The following is a 13643-nucleotide window of genomic DNA, read 5'->3' on the forward strand; positions in this document are numbered from 1 at the left end:
TTGTATTACAATCTTTGTATCATTTCTGTCACGATTATGCTATTATTATTATTATTATTATTATTATTATTGTTATTATTATTATTGTTACTATTATTTCTATCATCAGCATTATTATTTGATCCCTGTAAAATTTATGTAGACTACTGGACTGTACCAGAGCACGAGCATATGTTCATTTCAGGTATCCATACATATGTATTCATTTCAATGTAAATTTTAAATAAATTTTAATTTGAATTTAGACATCAATTTTACATCCAATAATCATTTTACTTGACATTGCACTCGCATAACTAAAAAATAAGACATACCGATAACGCGATAACTGCAACCAATTAAAATAAATGAGAAACTGGAAACTTACCTCGAATGCACACACCATAATCCTGCTGTAATTCCCGGGTAAGGTGGGAGGAGGGGGGGGGGGAGCTAAAAGAACGTCTCACTTAACGGAACTGACCATGCCCAGTTACTATACAAAGTAAGTATTTGGGAGATGGAGGTGGAAAACAGATGTAACATTGCTGTCACGACATTGACACTTAAATTTGTAACAATGCTATAGGAGATAAACAAAATATCGCCGGGATAAATAAAACATTGGCTGTATTCTTTTTTTGCGACATTGTTTTGGATAAGCCAGATTTTGGTTAACAGAAGTTCGGTTAAACGGGGTTTTACTGTCGTAGAAAATTGTCAATAAATAAATACAAGAAACCGAAATAATATTATTTCATGCATTTCTGTAGGTATTTATATAATTTAAAAATAATATTACATTTAATAATACAGTATATGTAACCGCATAGTTAGAACAGCAGTACTGTAATACTCATCTTCATCACTTCCAGTTTTATGATTTTATTGCTCATTATCTGTTAACATTTTATTCTTGTTGCTGAAGAAAAAATTTAAAAACAAGTTTTATAAAACACATGTGTTTTTAATATAACCTATAATAGAGACTATAAGCTCTGGAGTCGGAAAGGAAGAAAAGTTTACTTATTTCCATAATTTGCAGATACTTATTTTTAACTGAGATGTTAACGATTAAGTTTTCAATAACCTGATGTGAGGTTATTTCTATTCTCTTTCAATGATTATCGCAAGTTAATTTCTGAAAATTTATTTAATTCTTAAGACCAAACTGATGGTTCATGATTTCATTTTCTCCAAGGAAATGCTAAAATATGCCTAAAAATATGTAGACTGTAATCACTAATCCATAACGACTTATTTTATTATAATTTTCATTGATGTAATAAATAAACAAGTGTTATCCATCGGTGGTCAAATGGTTCCTACGCTTGCTGTTAAACTCAAGGTACGAGAGTTTGAAAAAGTCTACAGTGCTGTATGTTATGCTTAAAATAGTTTTCTTCGAGAAGGAAGTAAAGCCAGAGTTTCGTATCGTAAATTTATATGTAGATTGAGAATCTGCATCAAAATTTATCGGCTATATCTTGCCCATGTTAAAATTAAACTCCTGTAGACATCATCCTAGCAGAGTTGAGAAAAGTCTTAATTAACTACGGTACCTATATTTGGAGCCACTCGAATTAATTAATAAAACTGTTACATTCCCTCTTAATTCAATACCCAAATTATGTTCAAAATAATAAAATATATTTCGTAGTGTGTAACTAAGATTTGTTTTAATTACCGGTACATAAAAAAACTTACTCATGGTGATGACAATAGGTTATGTCCTGACATTACAATGAAAATAAATGTCACTACAACTGCAGCTGATAAGATACTTGAACAAAACTGATACCATTCGTCAGATAATTACATTTACAAATACATGTTTATTGTAAATATAATTACACAGTACGTATTTCTCCATAAAAGGTGTTGATCTGTTGTGCCTGGCCAATGTAGTTTTAATTCAATAATAATCAATACATAAATAAATACGTCAGATTTTTATTCCTGCATCACTGTTCTCTGATGAAAGGGAGAGAGGAACTATTACGTTTATTATAGGCCTATTCTTTCTTTTTTTACATAACAGGGAACAAATTTATGCACAACATGAGATTATTAAATCAAATATTTTTATATTGTGTCTCATTCTTGTGATATGATGCACTTTACAACGTGTACTAAGAAGCTGATCTGCAACTGAAGATAAGAGTAAACACACTGTAACTGATATGATTGCTGTTACAAGGGACTGGCGTCATGAATTGCAGTATTGCCATTCATCATGGTAAATTTTCGTTTTTGGACATATGTTCTTCTGTCAGAAATCACTCTCTTTATTTGTCCTCACATTTTAAGTTCGCGCTGTATATATACACGAAACTGTTTAGAGCAACATTTCATTTAAAAAGGTCTTGATATATTGCATTTCTAATAAATTTCCCAATGATAGCCTACCTAACTAGGGTTTCTATTAAAGAAAAAATTGAATTAAATATAAATATTCATTTAGAATTGATTACGAGGCCGATTATTAAACCCTGGTTGGGACGGCTATCAACTATCTATCTACATCCTGTTTTCTTTTAATTTATGTTTCAAGCCAAAATACTGTTGATTACAAACCCCCAAACTACAAGCAACATTATTCTTGCATTACAATTTATAATACAAACTGTATATTGTTATTGTTATTATTATTATTATTATTATTATTAACAACATTATTATTTATTGGAATGTATTATTTATAGATTCTATATACAATAACTTTACTTCCATTGCAATTAAATCATTACTCTTCATACACAAAAACAAAATGGCATTTTAACCTGGATGTTTAACACAAGAGTAAATATTCGTAATAGTGTTCCCAATGCACACTTCCCTTTTTCATATAAAAATATACTGCTTCTAATCATTCTACACGGTTTGGAACATTAATAAACCCACAATAGGACGTGAAGGTAAAAACAGAAAAATCTATAGCCAGGAAGGGATTTACCATTTGCTATCCCAGATTACAGTCTAGGAACAGAACAAAAATGAGGTGCTGAAGTGGTAGAAGTGAGTAAGCTTGTTAATAATAATAATAATAATAATAATAATAATAATAATAATAATGGCAGACCCAAAATTGAGACCAGCTATATGTGCATAATATTGCTGCCCTCCCAATGTTGAAAGCAATAGATATATGCTAAGAAAAGACCAAACATATTGCTGGAAGCAATGCACTCGAAATGTTCCTCATCAGAAGACATCTGACGAAATATGTATACAAATATTAAGAACTACCAATGAAATAAAAAAAGATATTGAATGCTTTGTGTATGTCTGTAAATCACATAAGAGAATTTATCTCGAAAATGAAACCACAATGCAATTCACTATTTCCAAACTGTACTTAGGTACTTAGGAGTTAAAAATTATTTGAACGGCTTCAAATATTATATTTGATGATTTTTACAATTCAAGATTATATTCAGAAGGTGAAAAATGTGAGCAGTAACTTCTTGACCATTATTATAGCATTTATCAAAACATAATTATGTTACATCATCATATGAATACAATGAGTTCATTTGTTGTTGGTTATTAGAATTGTCACAAACTACTAGCAAGGATGAAAGAAGAGCCAGTGTTTAGTCTCGAAGTACTGGTATATTTTTTCCTTTGTGATACGTATATTCTGCTGATGTTCACTCAGGTGTATTCATATATTTATTGAAGTTAAATATTTATATGTGGAGCAGTAATGTCATAACCTTCTTCGAAAATATAATACAGGTTTAGAAATGTACAACAGGCGAAGACTACTACTGGTTATAGATGTGCTCTTTCGATAGATTCTACACAAAAACAGGTAATGTGTGTTAGAAATTTAACAGAAGTTTCTAATATTTATGACAATTTTGGATGATCAACGTAGTCAAATAATACTTCTCACTATACAGAATGAGAAATTTTAAATACTTCAAGATAAGGGAAAGCCAGTTACAACATTTCAATGAACTTCAAATAAAAAATTTTTCCTTCCAACTACACACGCAATGACACATGACAGAAGACTTACGAATTCTGTATTATGTTGAAATTATTACATTTTTCACGATAGTCTCAGTGGCTCTTATTGTCTGATATGGTCTTATACATTCATAATCTACCATGAAACACAATGAATCTTCAATACCTAAAGCAGAAAGTGAGAGAGTCACATATGCATATATGTTAAGCAACAAGTAATATGTTAGCAACAAACATTTAATTATAAATGTACCTTTGATCTTTATATTATTTAAATAGTAAAATTTTGGCATTTTTATTCACAAAACATCAATCGAATCTTCACGTTATTCAAATTTGTTATGTTATGAATATGTATACATATTACCTATACAAATATCTTTATATTTGTCCACTGCGATAGGCCAGTGTTTTTATCACTATTGGGAATAGAAATATTTACCGAAGTACATTTAGGATGGACAAGGCAAATCGCTATCCATGTACATTGTATTGTCAAGTCATAAAAGAAACTAAACTTGGTATAAACCTTCACATTCCCTTACTTAAAAAAAGTGTGATACTTTACATTATACAATATTGATATTTACATCAGAATAAAGCTGATATTTATATTATCAATAAGAAAGTTAAAAAAAGGTTAAAATAAAATTGTAAAATCCACTCTTTAATAAATACCTGACAGTTTGTACAAATGTAATAAGAAACTCACATTACATGAGGCAGAAGGAACAATACACTGAAGCAATCAACATAACAACAGTGAAACCAAGAAATACTTCAAGGGACAAATTTAACAATCCTTACAAAAATTTGTAATTAAATTAATTAATATCTAAAAGGAATCTCAGGAACTACTGTGCTGACACCCGCATAAGACAGAACATGTCATATACATGAGTAACATTAACTTTCAGACGTAGTCACGAAAATCTACATTTTTCAGTTGCATTATATCCACTTCATTCAATTTGCTCACACACTCTTACACAGCAGTACCAGTATAAATAGTACTGGACATTGTTCTGTACATTTCAAGCTATTATTAGAACATTCTCACATTTCAGAAAACACAAGTAGACATATTGAACTGCAGAATTCTTTCGTAAGGAGAAGGACCTACAGGAAATCTCTTCTCTCATATTATTTTAAGTAGAGTCTCTCTTTCCCTAACATAGTTTCATATCACTGTATGAAGCCTTTTAAATACATTTCCACTTTTGCCCTTTATGGTACAGACAGACATAAAAAATGCAAAAAATGCAGTATTATAAAGAAAATGATATGTCTGCTCTCAAGAGTATCACAGAATCACAAATAATCTTGTCTTAAATGAAAGCTAAAAGACTGCTAACCAATTTTGTTTGATAATTTTTAGAAATGGGTTGAAAGGGATAGTGAAGTGCATTCTATAACCTCTCCTATCCAAATCCCATCCCCAACCTGCCCGTGGTGCAACCTGCTTTGAAAGATGAGGCTCTGGGGACCGGGTATTGGCGGTATAACCACAACATCATATACAGAGGAAATGCTGTATAGGTGGGAAGCCCACCAATTCTACCCCTTAGGGCCGGCAACCCATTGGGCAGTAATTTCATAACTGCTTTCAAATCTCGCAATAAGATAGAATCCCAAAAGTCATGCTCCACTATCACCCAAACGGGAAGAGATCTCTCGGTCGTTCAAAGAAGCGATGGATTGAAAATTCAACTGTGAGATCGTAACAGGCCATTTGGCCTAACACTTGAAGGGAAGAAGAAGAAGAAGATTTTTAGAAATTATAATTTTTATATTTTTATTTTGCATTTTTATGAACAGAAAGAAAGATTTCACGTCTATTTTTTAACTTAATCTTTAATTTGTAATTTGACAATTTTCTCTTACAGAATTATTCATGTATAATGTGAGAATATGCCCTGAAAATTTTCTTTAATTATCTCTATTATTGTCTGAGATATTACATATTAAATGTTGAAAAATGTAGAATTAACAAACTCCGGATATTCAACGGAGAAGTCTGAGCACAAGTATACAGACTGGAGGGCAGTGACTATTTGAAAATGGTGTAAAAGCAATTATTTTCTTTCTAACGACCTTGAAATTTTGCTCAAATGAAGACAATACTATAAAGTATTTTTAGGCTAAAAATAATAAAAAAAAATGTTAATTTTGACACATATTTGGTCATTTCTGTAGGTCCTTCCCCTTAATAAAGTTAACTTATCCAGTGGCAGCTCTAGAAAAAAATTTTAGGTAATGCCTTATTCCAATTTAAAATAGTCTTGCACGTTCAGCTACTTATGCTGTAACAATCCTAATATAAATATTATAAAGTATAATAATTCATTTGAGTGTGTTTTTCGTTTCCTCATCTCAAGATATTCTAAATTTTTAGCAAACTCATTTGCTAAAACAACCACTGAACTCATTCCTCTATTACACTTCTTTCCATATAGAAATAGCTGAAGAGCTCAGTTTAGTAAACACATACCTGACATGTGACATGTGAGATTTAAGGCACTCACATTTAGTTACAATTTCAGAGATTTGGGTCTTCATAACAAAACTATTACAATTTATAACAGGGGAGGAAGGAAGGGGAAAAGTGGTAGTGCTCCAGTATAATTTAAATGCCTTTGCAAAAACTATATGAATTTTTCATTTAGTCACTTCGTGATCTATAATAAAAACTATAAAATGCTTATTTTACAGCCATTTGGAATGTCGAATTCTTCGAAATGTGTGTCTAATATGGTTCTTGATATGATCATAGTGTTACAAAGCATGGCAATACTATAAGATCGCAGAGTTTGCATATGTTATAGAAGAAAGATTACTGCAGTAGCAGCAACTGTCTCAGGGTATGATAATCGACCCCACCATCAGGTTTGAAACGTACAAAGGACAGCCTGAAGACGTACATGAGGAGAAACGAGCAATCTACGTTCCAACCATCGCGTATTATAAAGATAAATACCAACTTCACGATATCTGTGTTACGGGATTGATGTTTGGAGCAAGAGGAACGATACCCAACTTCTCTTGTAAATTCTGTAAGACCCTAGGACTGCACAAATCTTTTCTGAATGAACTGGCCCTTCTCATAATTAGAGAGTCAGTCAAACTTTTACGGAACCACTTATATGGACTCTAATTCAGTGGATGGAAAAAATTGACGCACCATTATCATTTTTCTTTTTCCTTCTTAGCTTTCATTGATTCTTTACTTGAAATTTTTTTTTTCTTCTGTAAACCGCCATTGTTTGTTTGTGTATTTGTTTGCCTTTTTTCTTACTCTTTTAGTTCTCATCATCTATTTGTTCTTGTATTGTTTTGTATGCTTTGTCTAATGGCAGCCTCTAATTTGAGGAAGCTCCGATAAATAAATAAAATGGAATCAATCAGTGGCGAAGCTCTTAAGAGACTTTTGAGGCTTCAGGCTGGTCCACAATAAACGTAGAATGGAAACGACGAGAACGAGATCGGAAAAATTGTTAAAAAAACATATATTTAAATGTGAGCATTCACAATTAACGAACTTGCCGGAGCCTGGGAATGTGAGACGTCCAAGTTTTTAACTTTTCCATTCTCATTTCTGATCACAGCCTACGAGATTCTTTCTGTTATGATAAAACTATTTGGTCATCGTGTATTTTATGACAAGGAGGCCATGACCTAATTTCTTTCTCATCCATTATTTCTAAATAACCCAGAAATTCAGTAGAATCAATGTCAATATATCGTATGCATATATGTGACCAAATTACCACGTGAATTGAATTCTTAGATATTATTCTGTGTCATAAATTTTGAAGTTGGTTAACCGTTGTTTATGTTGGCTGGCTTGTACTCATGAGAGAACGCCATTAGTCAATTATACATAGATAACATCAGAATGCGTGATAACGACTTTACATATTGTTATTTACTTGCATATTGATATGCATAGTCGTTTCCATTCTCGGTTTATTGTGAATCAGAAATCTTCACGTTCACCATCCATCGCTTTCCGTTCTCGTTCTGGTTGTCGTTGCTGGTTTATTGTGGATCAGCCTTTAGTCTACCCAAAAAAATTTGAGTTGTTATATATAGTAACAGTATAAGTTCGTAATAACATTGTATCGTAACACTTGGTTTCACTCTGATCCTTCCATATATTAAATTCACTGTTGGCAACCATTCCAGGATGAAAAGTTCAGTGTGAGAGGTTTGTGGCAGAAGCATTTGGAAGCTTGAGGGAAGCCCGGGAGGAGGGTATCAATTTGCTACGACTCAGTAGTATGAAACGTGACTAGCCTCAACATCGCGATATAATACGCCACATATTGATGATCTAGGAATGTGCTGCATTGTTGAGTGTTAGTTTAATCAAAAGTGCATGCGCATTTGTGTTACATGCTAATTTTGTGTTTAAAATTCTAAAAGAATTTTCAGTGAAATAAACTTAAGTGAACAAGACTTCATGTTGCTCAAATTCTTAACCTACGAAATATGAACACATTAACTGTATGAATGGAAACGCATTTTGGAGATGTTGAAAAGATGCAATCTGTTAGATTTCTAGATCAAAATAGCTTTGTAGGATATAAACTAAATTTTCCTGTGATAAACTAAATAATCTTCTGTCCACATCCATTTTTCAACAAAGAACGATCAGAAAATGAATTGGCTTTTGTACAGCATGTGACACTGAAACTTAAACCTTGCATTTTTCTAAGTTCTACTGTGTGGGAATCAGTTAGGTTATTTTAGGCTCTTGGTATGTCTTGCATATACGAATCTGACAGGTTAGGTTAGTTTAGGCTTTTGGTATGGTTTGCATATACTAAGTGAAGTGAAATGTGTGTTTCATGTTCATTTGAAGTGTTCTATCTCTTTATTTCAGATGTTAAATAATTACTTTCAGGTTACCTACAACAATCAATTCTTTCCAACCTTCACCCCATTTTCTAATATGTTTTCAAGTCAACTCACGTCCTAGATGAATTTTTCACATTTCAAACTACTTTCCTTTCGAAAATTTGACCATTTTGCAACTTTTTTCGCCAAAAAAAAAATTTCAGTGTCGTGTTATTCAAACCATCTATAAAGAGGTAACATGGCTTATGGAGTTGGTCTTGACACTCCCTGGTACTACAGCTTTCCCCGAAATGAATATAAGGACGCTCAAAAGGGTAAAAAAATCATCTTCGTAATTCAATGATGAATGAAAGATTAAGTTCTCTCAGTACAATCGCCACTGAAAAGAAATCGGTTAAACAACTTGCTATTGATCAGAGTTTCAAGGAAAGAGTAATTGACACTTTTGCAATTAAAAAGAATTGACTCCTGGACCTGCTGTATAAAAATATAAGGTAAGCAAATTTTTTCAGCCTACCTAGTATTTACACTTTGGTTTCGCCACTGGAATTAATAAAAGTAGTACAGATTTGTTTTTAATTGGGTTATTTTACGACGCTGTATCAAGATCTCAGGTTATTTAGTGTCTGAATGAAATGAGGGTGATAATGCCGGCGAAATGAGTCCGGGATCCAGCACCGAAAGTTACCCAGCATTTGCTCGTATTGGGTTGAGGGAAAACCCAAAGTAGTACAGAATAAAAGGTATAGGACACATATACCATTTCTGTTCCAGTGCTTCTCTATGTTGGAATTGCAGGACTAGAGAACTAAGTTCAGTTCAAAAGTTACGTCTAAAACAATGGATTAGGTAATTATTCCGAAAAAGTTCAACACCAGGAGGATATTAAAAAAAAAACAACAAAAAACAAACAAAATTAGGTCTGTGCGTTATTTCATAAGTTATTTGCGTAGTTATTTGCGTTTTATTTTAGTGAGAAAGACATGGACTTTTGAAATAACGAAACAGTTAGGCCTTTATCTGACCATATATCAGTGTACCTACTTACATGTCAGCTTCTAAGTTGCTCTTCAATGCATTTTTAATAGAAGCTCGTTTCAGAGGGAGAGAAATGGAAAATGAGTTAAGCAATGCTCCTTACACTATGATCATACTTTGCAGTATCGTTATTTTTAACAATAAATGTGCAGCTTTCTTCAGTTTGAGGCAAATTTTCTCGTATGAATATTGTGCAACAAAAAATACCAGTATCAAAATTTATACACTACATCTACTAGATAGAGTGAGGTACAACATTTTATTTTTTATTAATAAATATGTAAGTTGCCATATTTTCCTCTTTAAGTAATTGCCATTTAAATGTAAGCAATTGAAAAAATAAAACTGTAATAGAAAAAATATAAAATACCTCATCATGGCATGAGAAAGTGGAAGGTAAGTGCTCACAAATCATCAGTATGAACGATAATATCTATAACAGAATGTAATGTAAATTAAATATAGAAAACTCAGTTGAGCTTGTTTCTGCAATGTTCATATTTTTGTAATTAATTATTCACTTCAGTATCAGGATTTAATTTTTCAAACCCACATATTCATATGCAGTATTTCAAAATAAGTCCCTATCTTGTATAAGTATATGCACACAATGGCATAAAAATGACTTCAACATTCCTGAATGAAATGCAAACACTTCCTTACCACAATATGATACTAAGAAGCTAGAATCCTGCTCTTCCTCGTCTGTACTGAAGTTTCAAATATATTAATCAAAATTTTGCACAACTTTTCTCTTATGACTTCAGCTTAAAAATTTGTACCAACACTATTATACGATATGCAAATAAATGAATCAGAGATAAGCTGTGTATTGTAACTTTCACGAATAATTATAAAAAAAACGCACATATAAGTAATTCTCTACATATCTTGTGATGTACAGAAATAAGTTTAAATCTGTCACACATTAATGCACTACATTCACCTGAATTTATAACATAAACAATCAAATAATCATGACCACTTAAATATACAAAAACTCAATTCATGTCAATCAGCAACTCTAATTCGAACAGAAAACTATTTTTGCAGTTAAAGTATAGGCCTACCATATTTTCTTTCCAGTATACTGTACATTATATTTATTTATTATTCAAATTTTAAAATATACCTCTACCAGAAAAATAAATGGACGTTAGAGAGAACATATATACACCTTTTCTAGTTGTTCCAACTGAAATTTTGTGTTTTGGTACTTCGCATAAAGACAATATTTAAAATTTGAAAATATTTCCCTAGTTCTTCCAAATTTTCGAACACAACACCCAGTATATATACATTCAACTTTATCTTTGAAATACGTGACATTATTACAGAAGGTTTCAGAACCTTCTGTAGATATATTGGGTGTTCAGTTCAAAATGTGTCATGGCTTGCTGTATGCCGTCATGTGACTAGCCGATGAGCCTAGAGAATTCAATCTTCCTACACTTCTGCAGAGGTGTATAACCTATGAGGCAGAGAAGTTGCCTAGCAAGTACGGCGTTCATTCTGAAGAGTACGTACCGATACATATGGTAATGCCGGTAGTGGCAGGAATGCGAACTGTTTGGAAATACGTACTGTCGGGATATGGGGAGAGGGTTAAGACGATTACTTACGTACAGTATTTGTTGACATTAACTTCGACGGTCAACATGGACACGGAGCATTTGATTTGTGTTGTGTAATGTTACCGTACGCAACCGATGATAACAAATACCCTGCGTACGACTTGCCGGCGCAAAACACAGTTCGAAAGAGGTTATGGTAGCACACAGACCGTACAGACCGCCATCTGTTGCTACGACGTTCAAGTTATACCGTACACGTCCTCAAGTTCAGATTGAAGAACGCCTTAAATAATAGGCAACTTCTCTGACATATAAGCTGAAACTCGCTTCAAATCGGTGACCCAACAACAGTGACGTCATGACACACTTTGAAATGAACACCTAGTATTAGTATAAGGATTCTTGTTCATATATTCTTTAGAATAAATCATTTTGAGGGCAATATTTTTTATGTGCAAATAGTTACTTATGAAAAGCATAAATTAGTAGTAAAATATAAGAGAATGATGTAATTATTTTATAATATGAATGTTATGTCTTATCAATCATTACACTAATACAGAACACAAGTTTACATAATGTGTACATACTCAGAAGTTTAAAATTATTTACTCGTACTACAAACATAAGTACTACAATTCTATTATTTAATTTCAGAAATGATTAATTAATTAAATTATGCTTTGACCCGTTGGTATTTGAATACACATCCCTGATTACAATTAACTATAATTATAGCTCTACCAACATTTGAACACCAACTGGATCTCATGTTGCTGCTGGTATATTAATAGTGCAGTGAGATATATACTGTGATATCTGGTGTTTATATTACGTGCTAGTACAATACCAGATATTCCTTCTTTCAGCAACGAAAGCTTGGTTGATCTGTACAAATCATATTTCAACTTTTTGGTTCCACTTATACCCGTGGTTGCTACATTTTGAAAGTAATAGTTATATAAGGATGTTATTTTAGTTTATTGTTATGCAGTAAAATACCACTATAACGAAATCCAGGGGGTACTTTATTATTTTCGTTATACTGAAATGGATTCAATATGTTTACAAGTTACAATTTAAATGGGTCAAATATTCATCCATAACAAATATACAGAATGAATAAAAAATCTGGTCACATAAACTCCGTTATTAGTTGGAAATTCAAGGATATTACATGGAAAACTACATATTTCCAACAGCTTTCCCTTCGTTCCATTTTTGTCTATCTACACTAATAGCTGAGTCTGTCTATAGCTGAGTCTGTCTATGTCGCCAGACATTTGACTCACCCTGTATAGGTGATACAGTATACACAATACGTAGATTTAACAGAAAGTGCTCCAATGCAACAACAGAATATTTCCAAGCATTGCTTACGTAATTGGGACAAGCTGGTCTATATAAGGAGCATAACCAGGTCACAGAGTGTGATTATAATTTCTGCTGCTAGCTTAGCCCTGGCATACCACAAAATGCAGATCAGTTCAATTACTATTTCATGAAAGTTGTTTGATTAATTGTGCGTTACTGATTGAGTACAATGGAGATTATAAATATGTCAAGCACATCACAGTGTTGTTTGACATTTTCGTTGTTGATATGTATGCAGATTTTCCATTGTGCTTTAATGGAATTTACGTTTCTGATTCCTGGTAGCCTGAAAAGTTTGCTTTCAAATTACTGAAGCAACTGAAAAAAAAAAAAAAAAAAAAAAAAAAAAAAAAAACACACACACACACACAAAAACAGAAAAAACAAATTGAAAAAACTGAAAACCAACTTGCCAACTGTAATTAGCAGAAAAAACACTAATTTGGCAGCTTTAGGGTTGGTGGGTGTGTTGTACAGTCAACAGTTTATTCTACGTTGAAAAGGTAATTCTTGCTGTAATATCTTGTAATATCAGGAATGATAACCATTTATTTTAACATATTTGAGACACCGAAGTTGGAAAATGGCATTCATTATCAATAAATACTGTATGAAGCATTTAATAAGCAATGGTAAGCCCTTTAAATACCCCAAAAGTCATTCAAGCTTCTGCTACAATTTCGTGGTACAATACACCGCTCCTATTGGCAGAATTAACGTGACACGAGAACCAATTAAGAGCTACATTTTGTGTGCTATATGCCAGTTTGAACCTATTACATAAGCAGTGCATTCAAGTATGGTTGTTAAATTACACTTCTATCGCTATTATGCAGTACC

This window comes from Periplaneta americana, chromosome 3 (assembly GCF_040183065.1).
Source record: "Periplaneta americana isolate PAMFEO1 chromosome 3, P.americana_PAMFEO1_priV1, whole genome shotgun sequence".
Taxonomy (NCBI): domain Eukaryota; kingdom Metazoa; phylum Arthropoda; class Insecta; order Blattodea; family Blattidae; genus Periplaneta; species Periplaneta americana.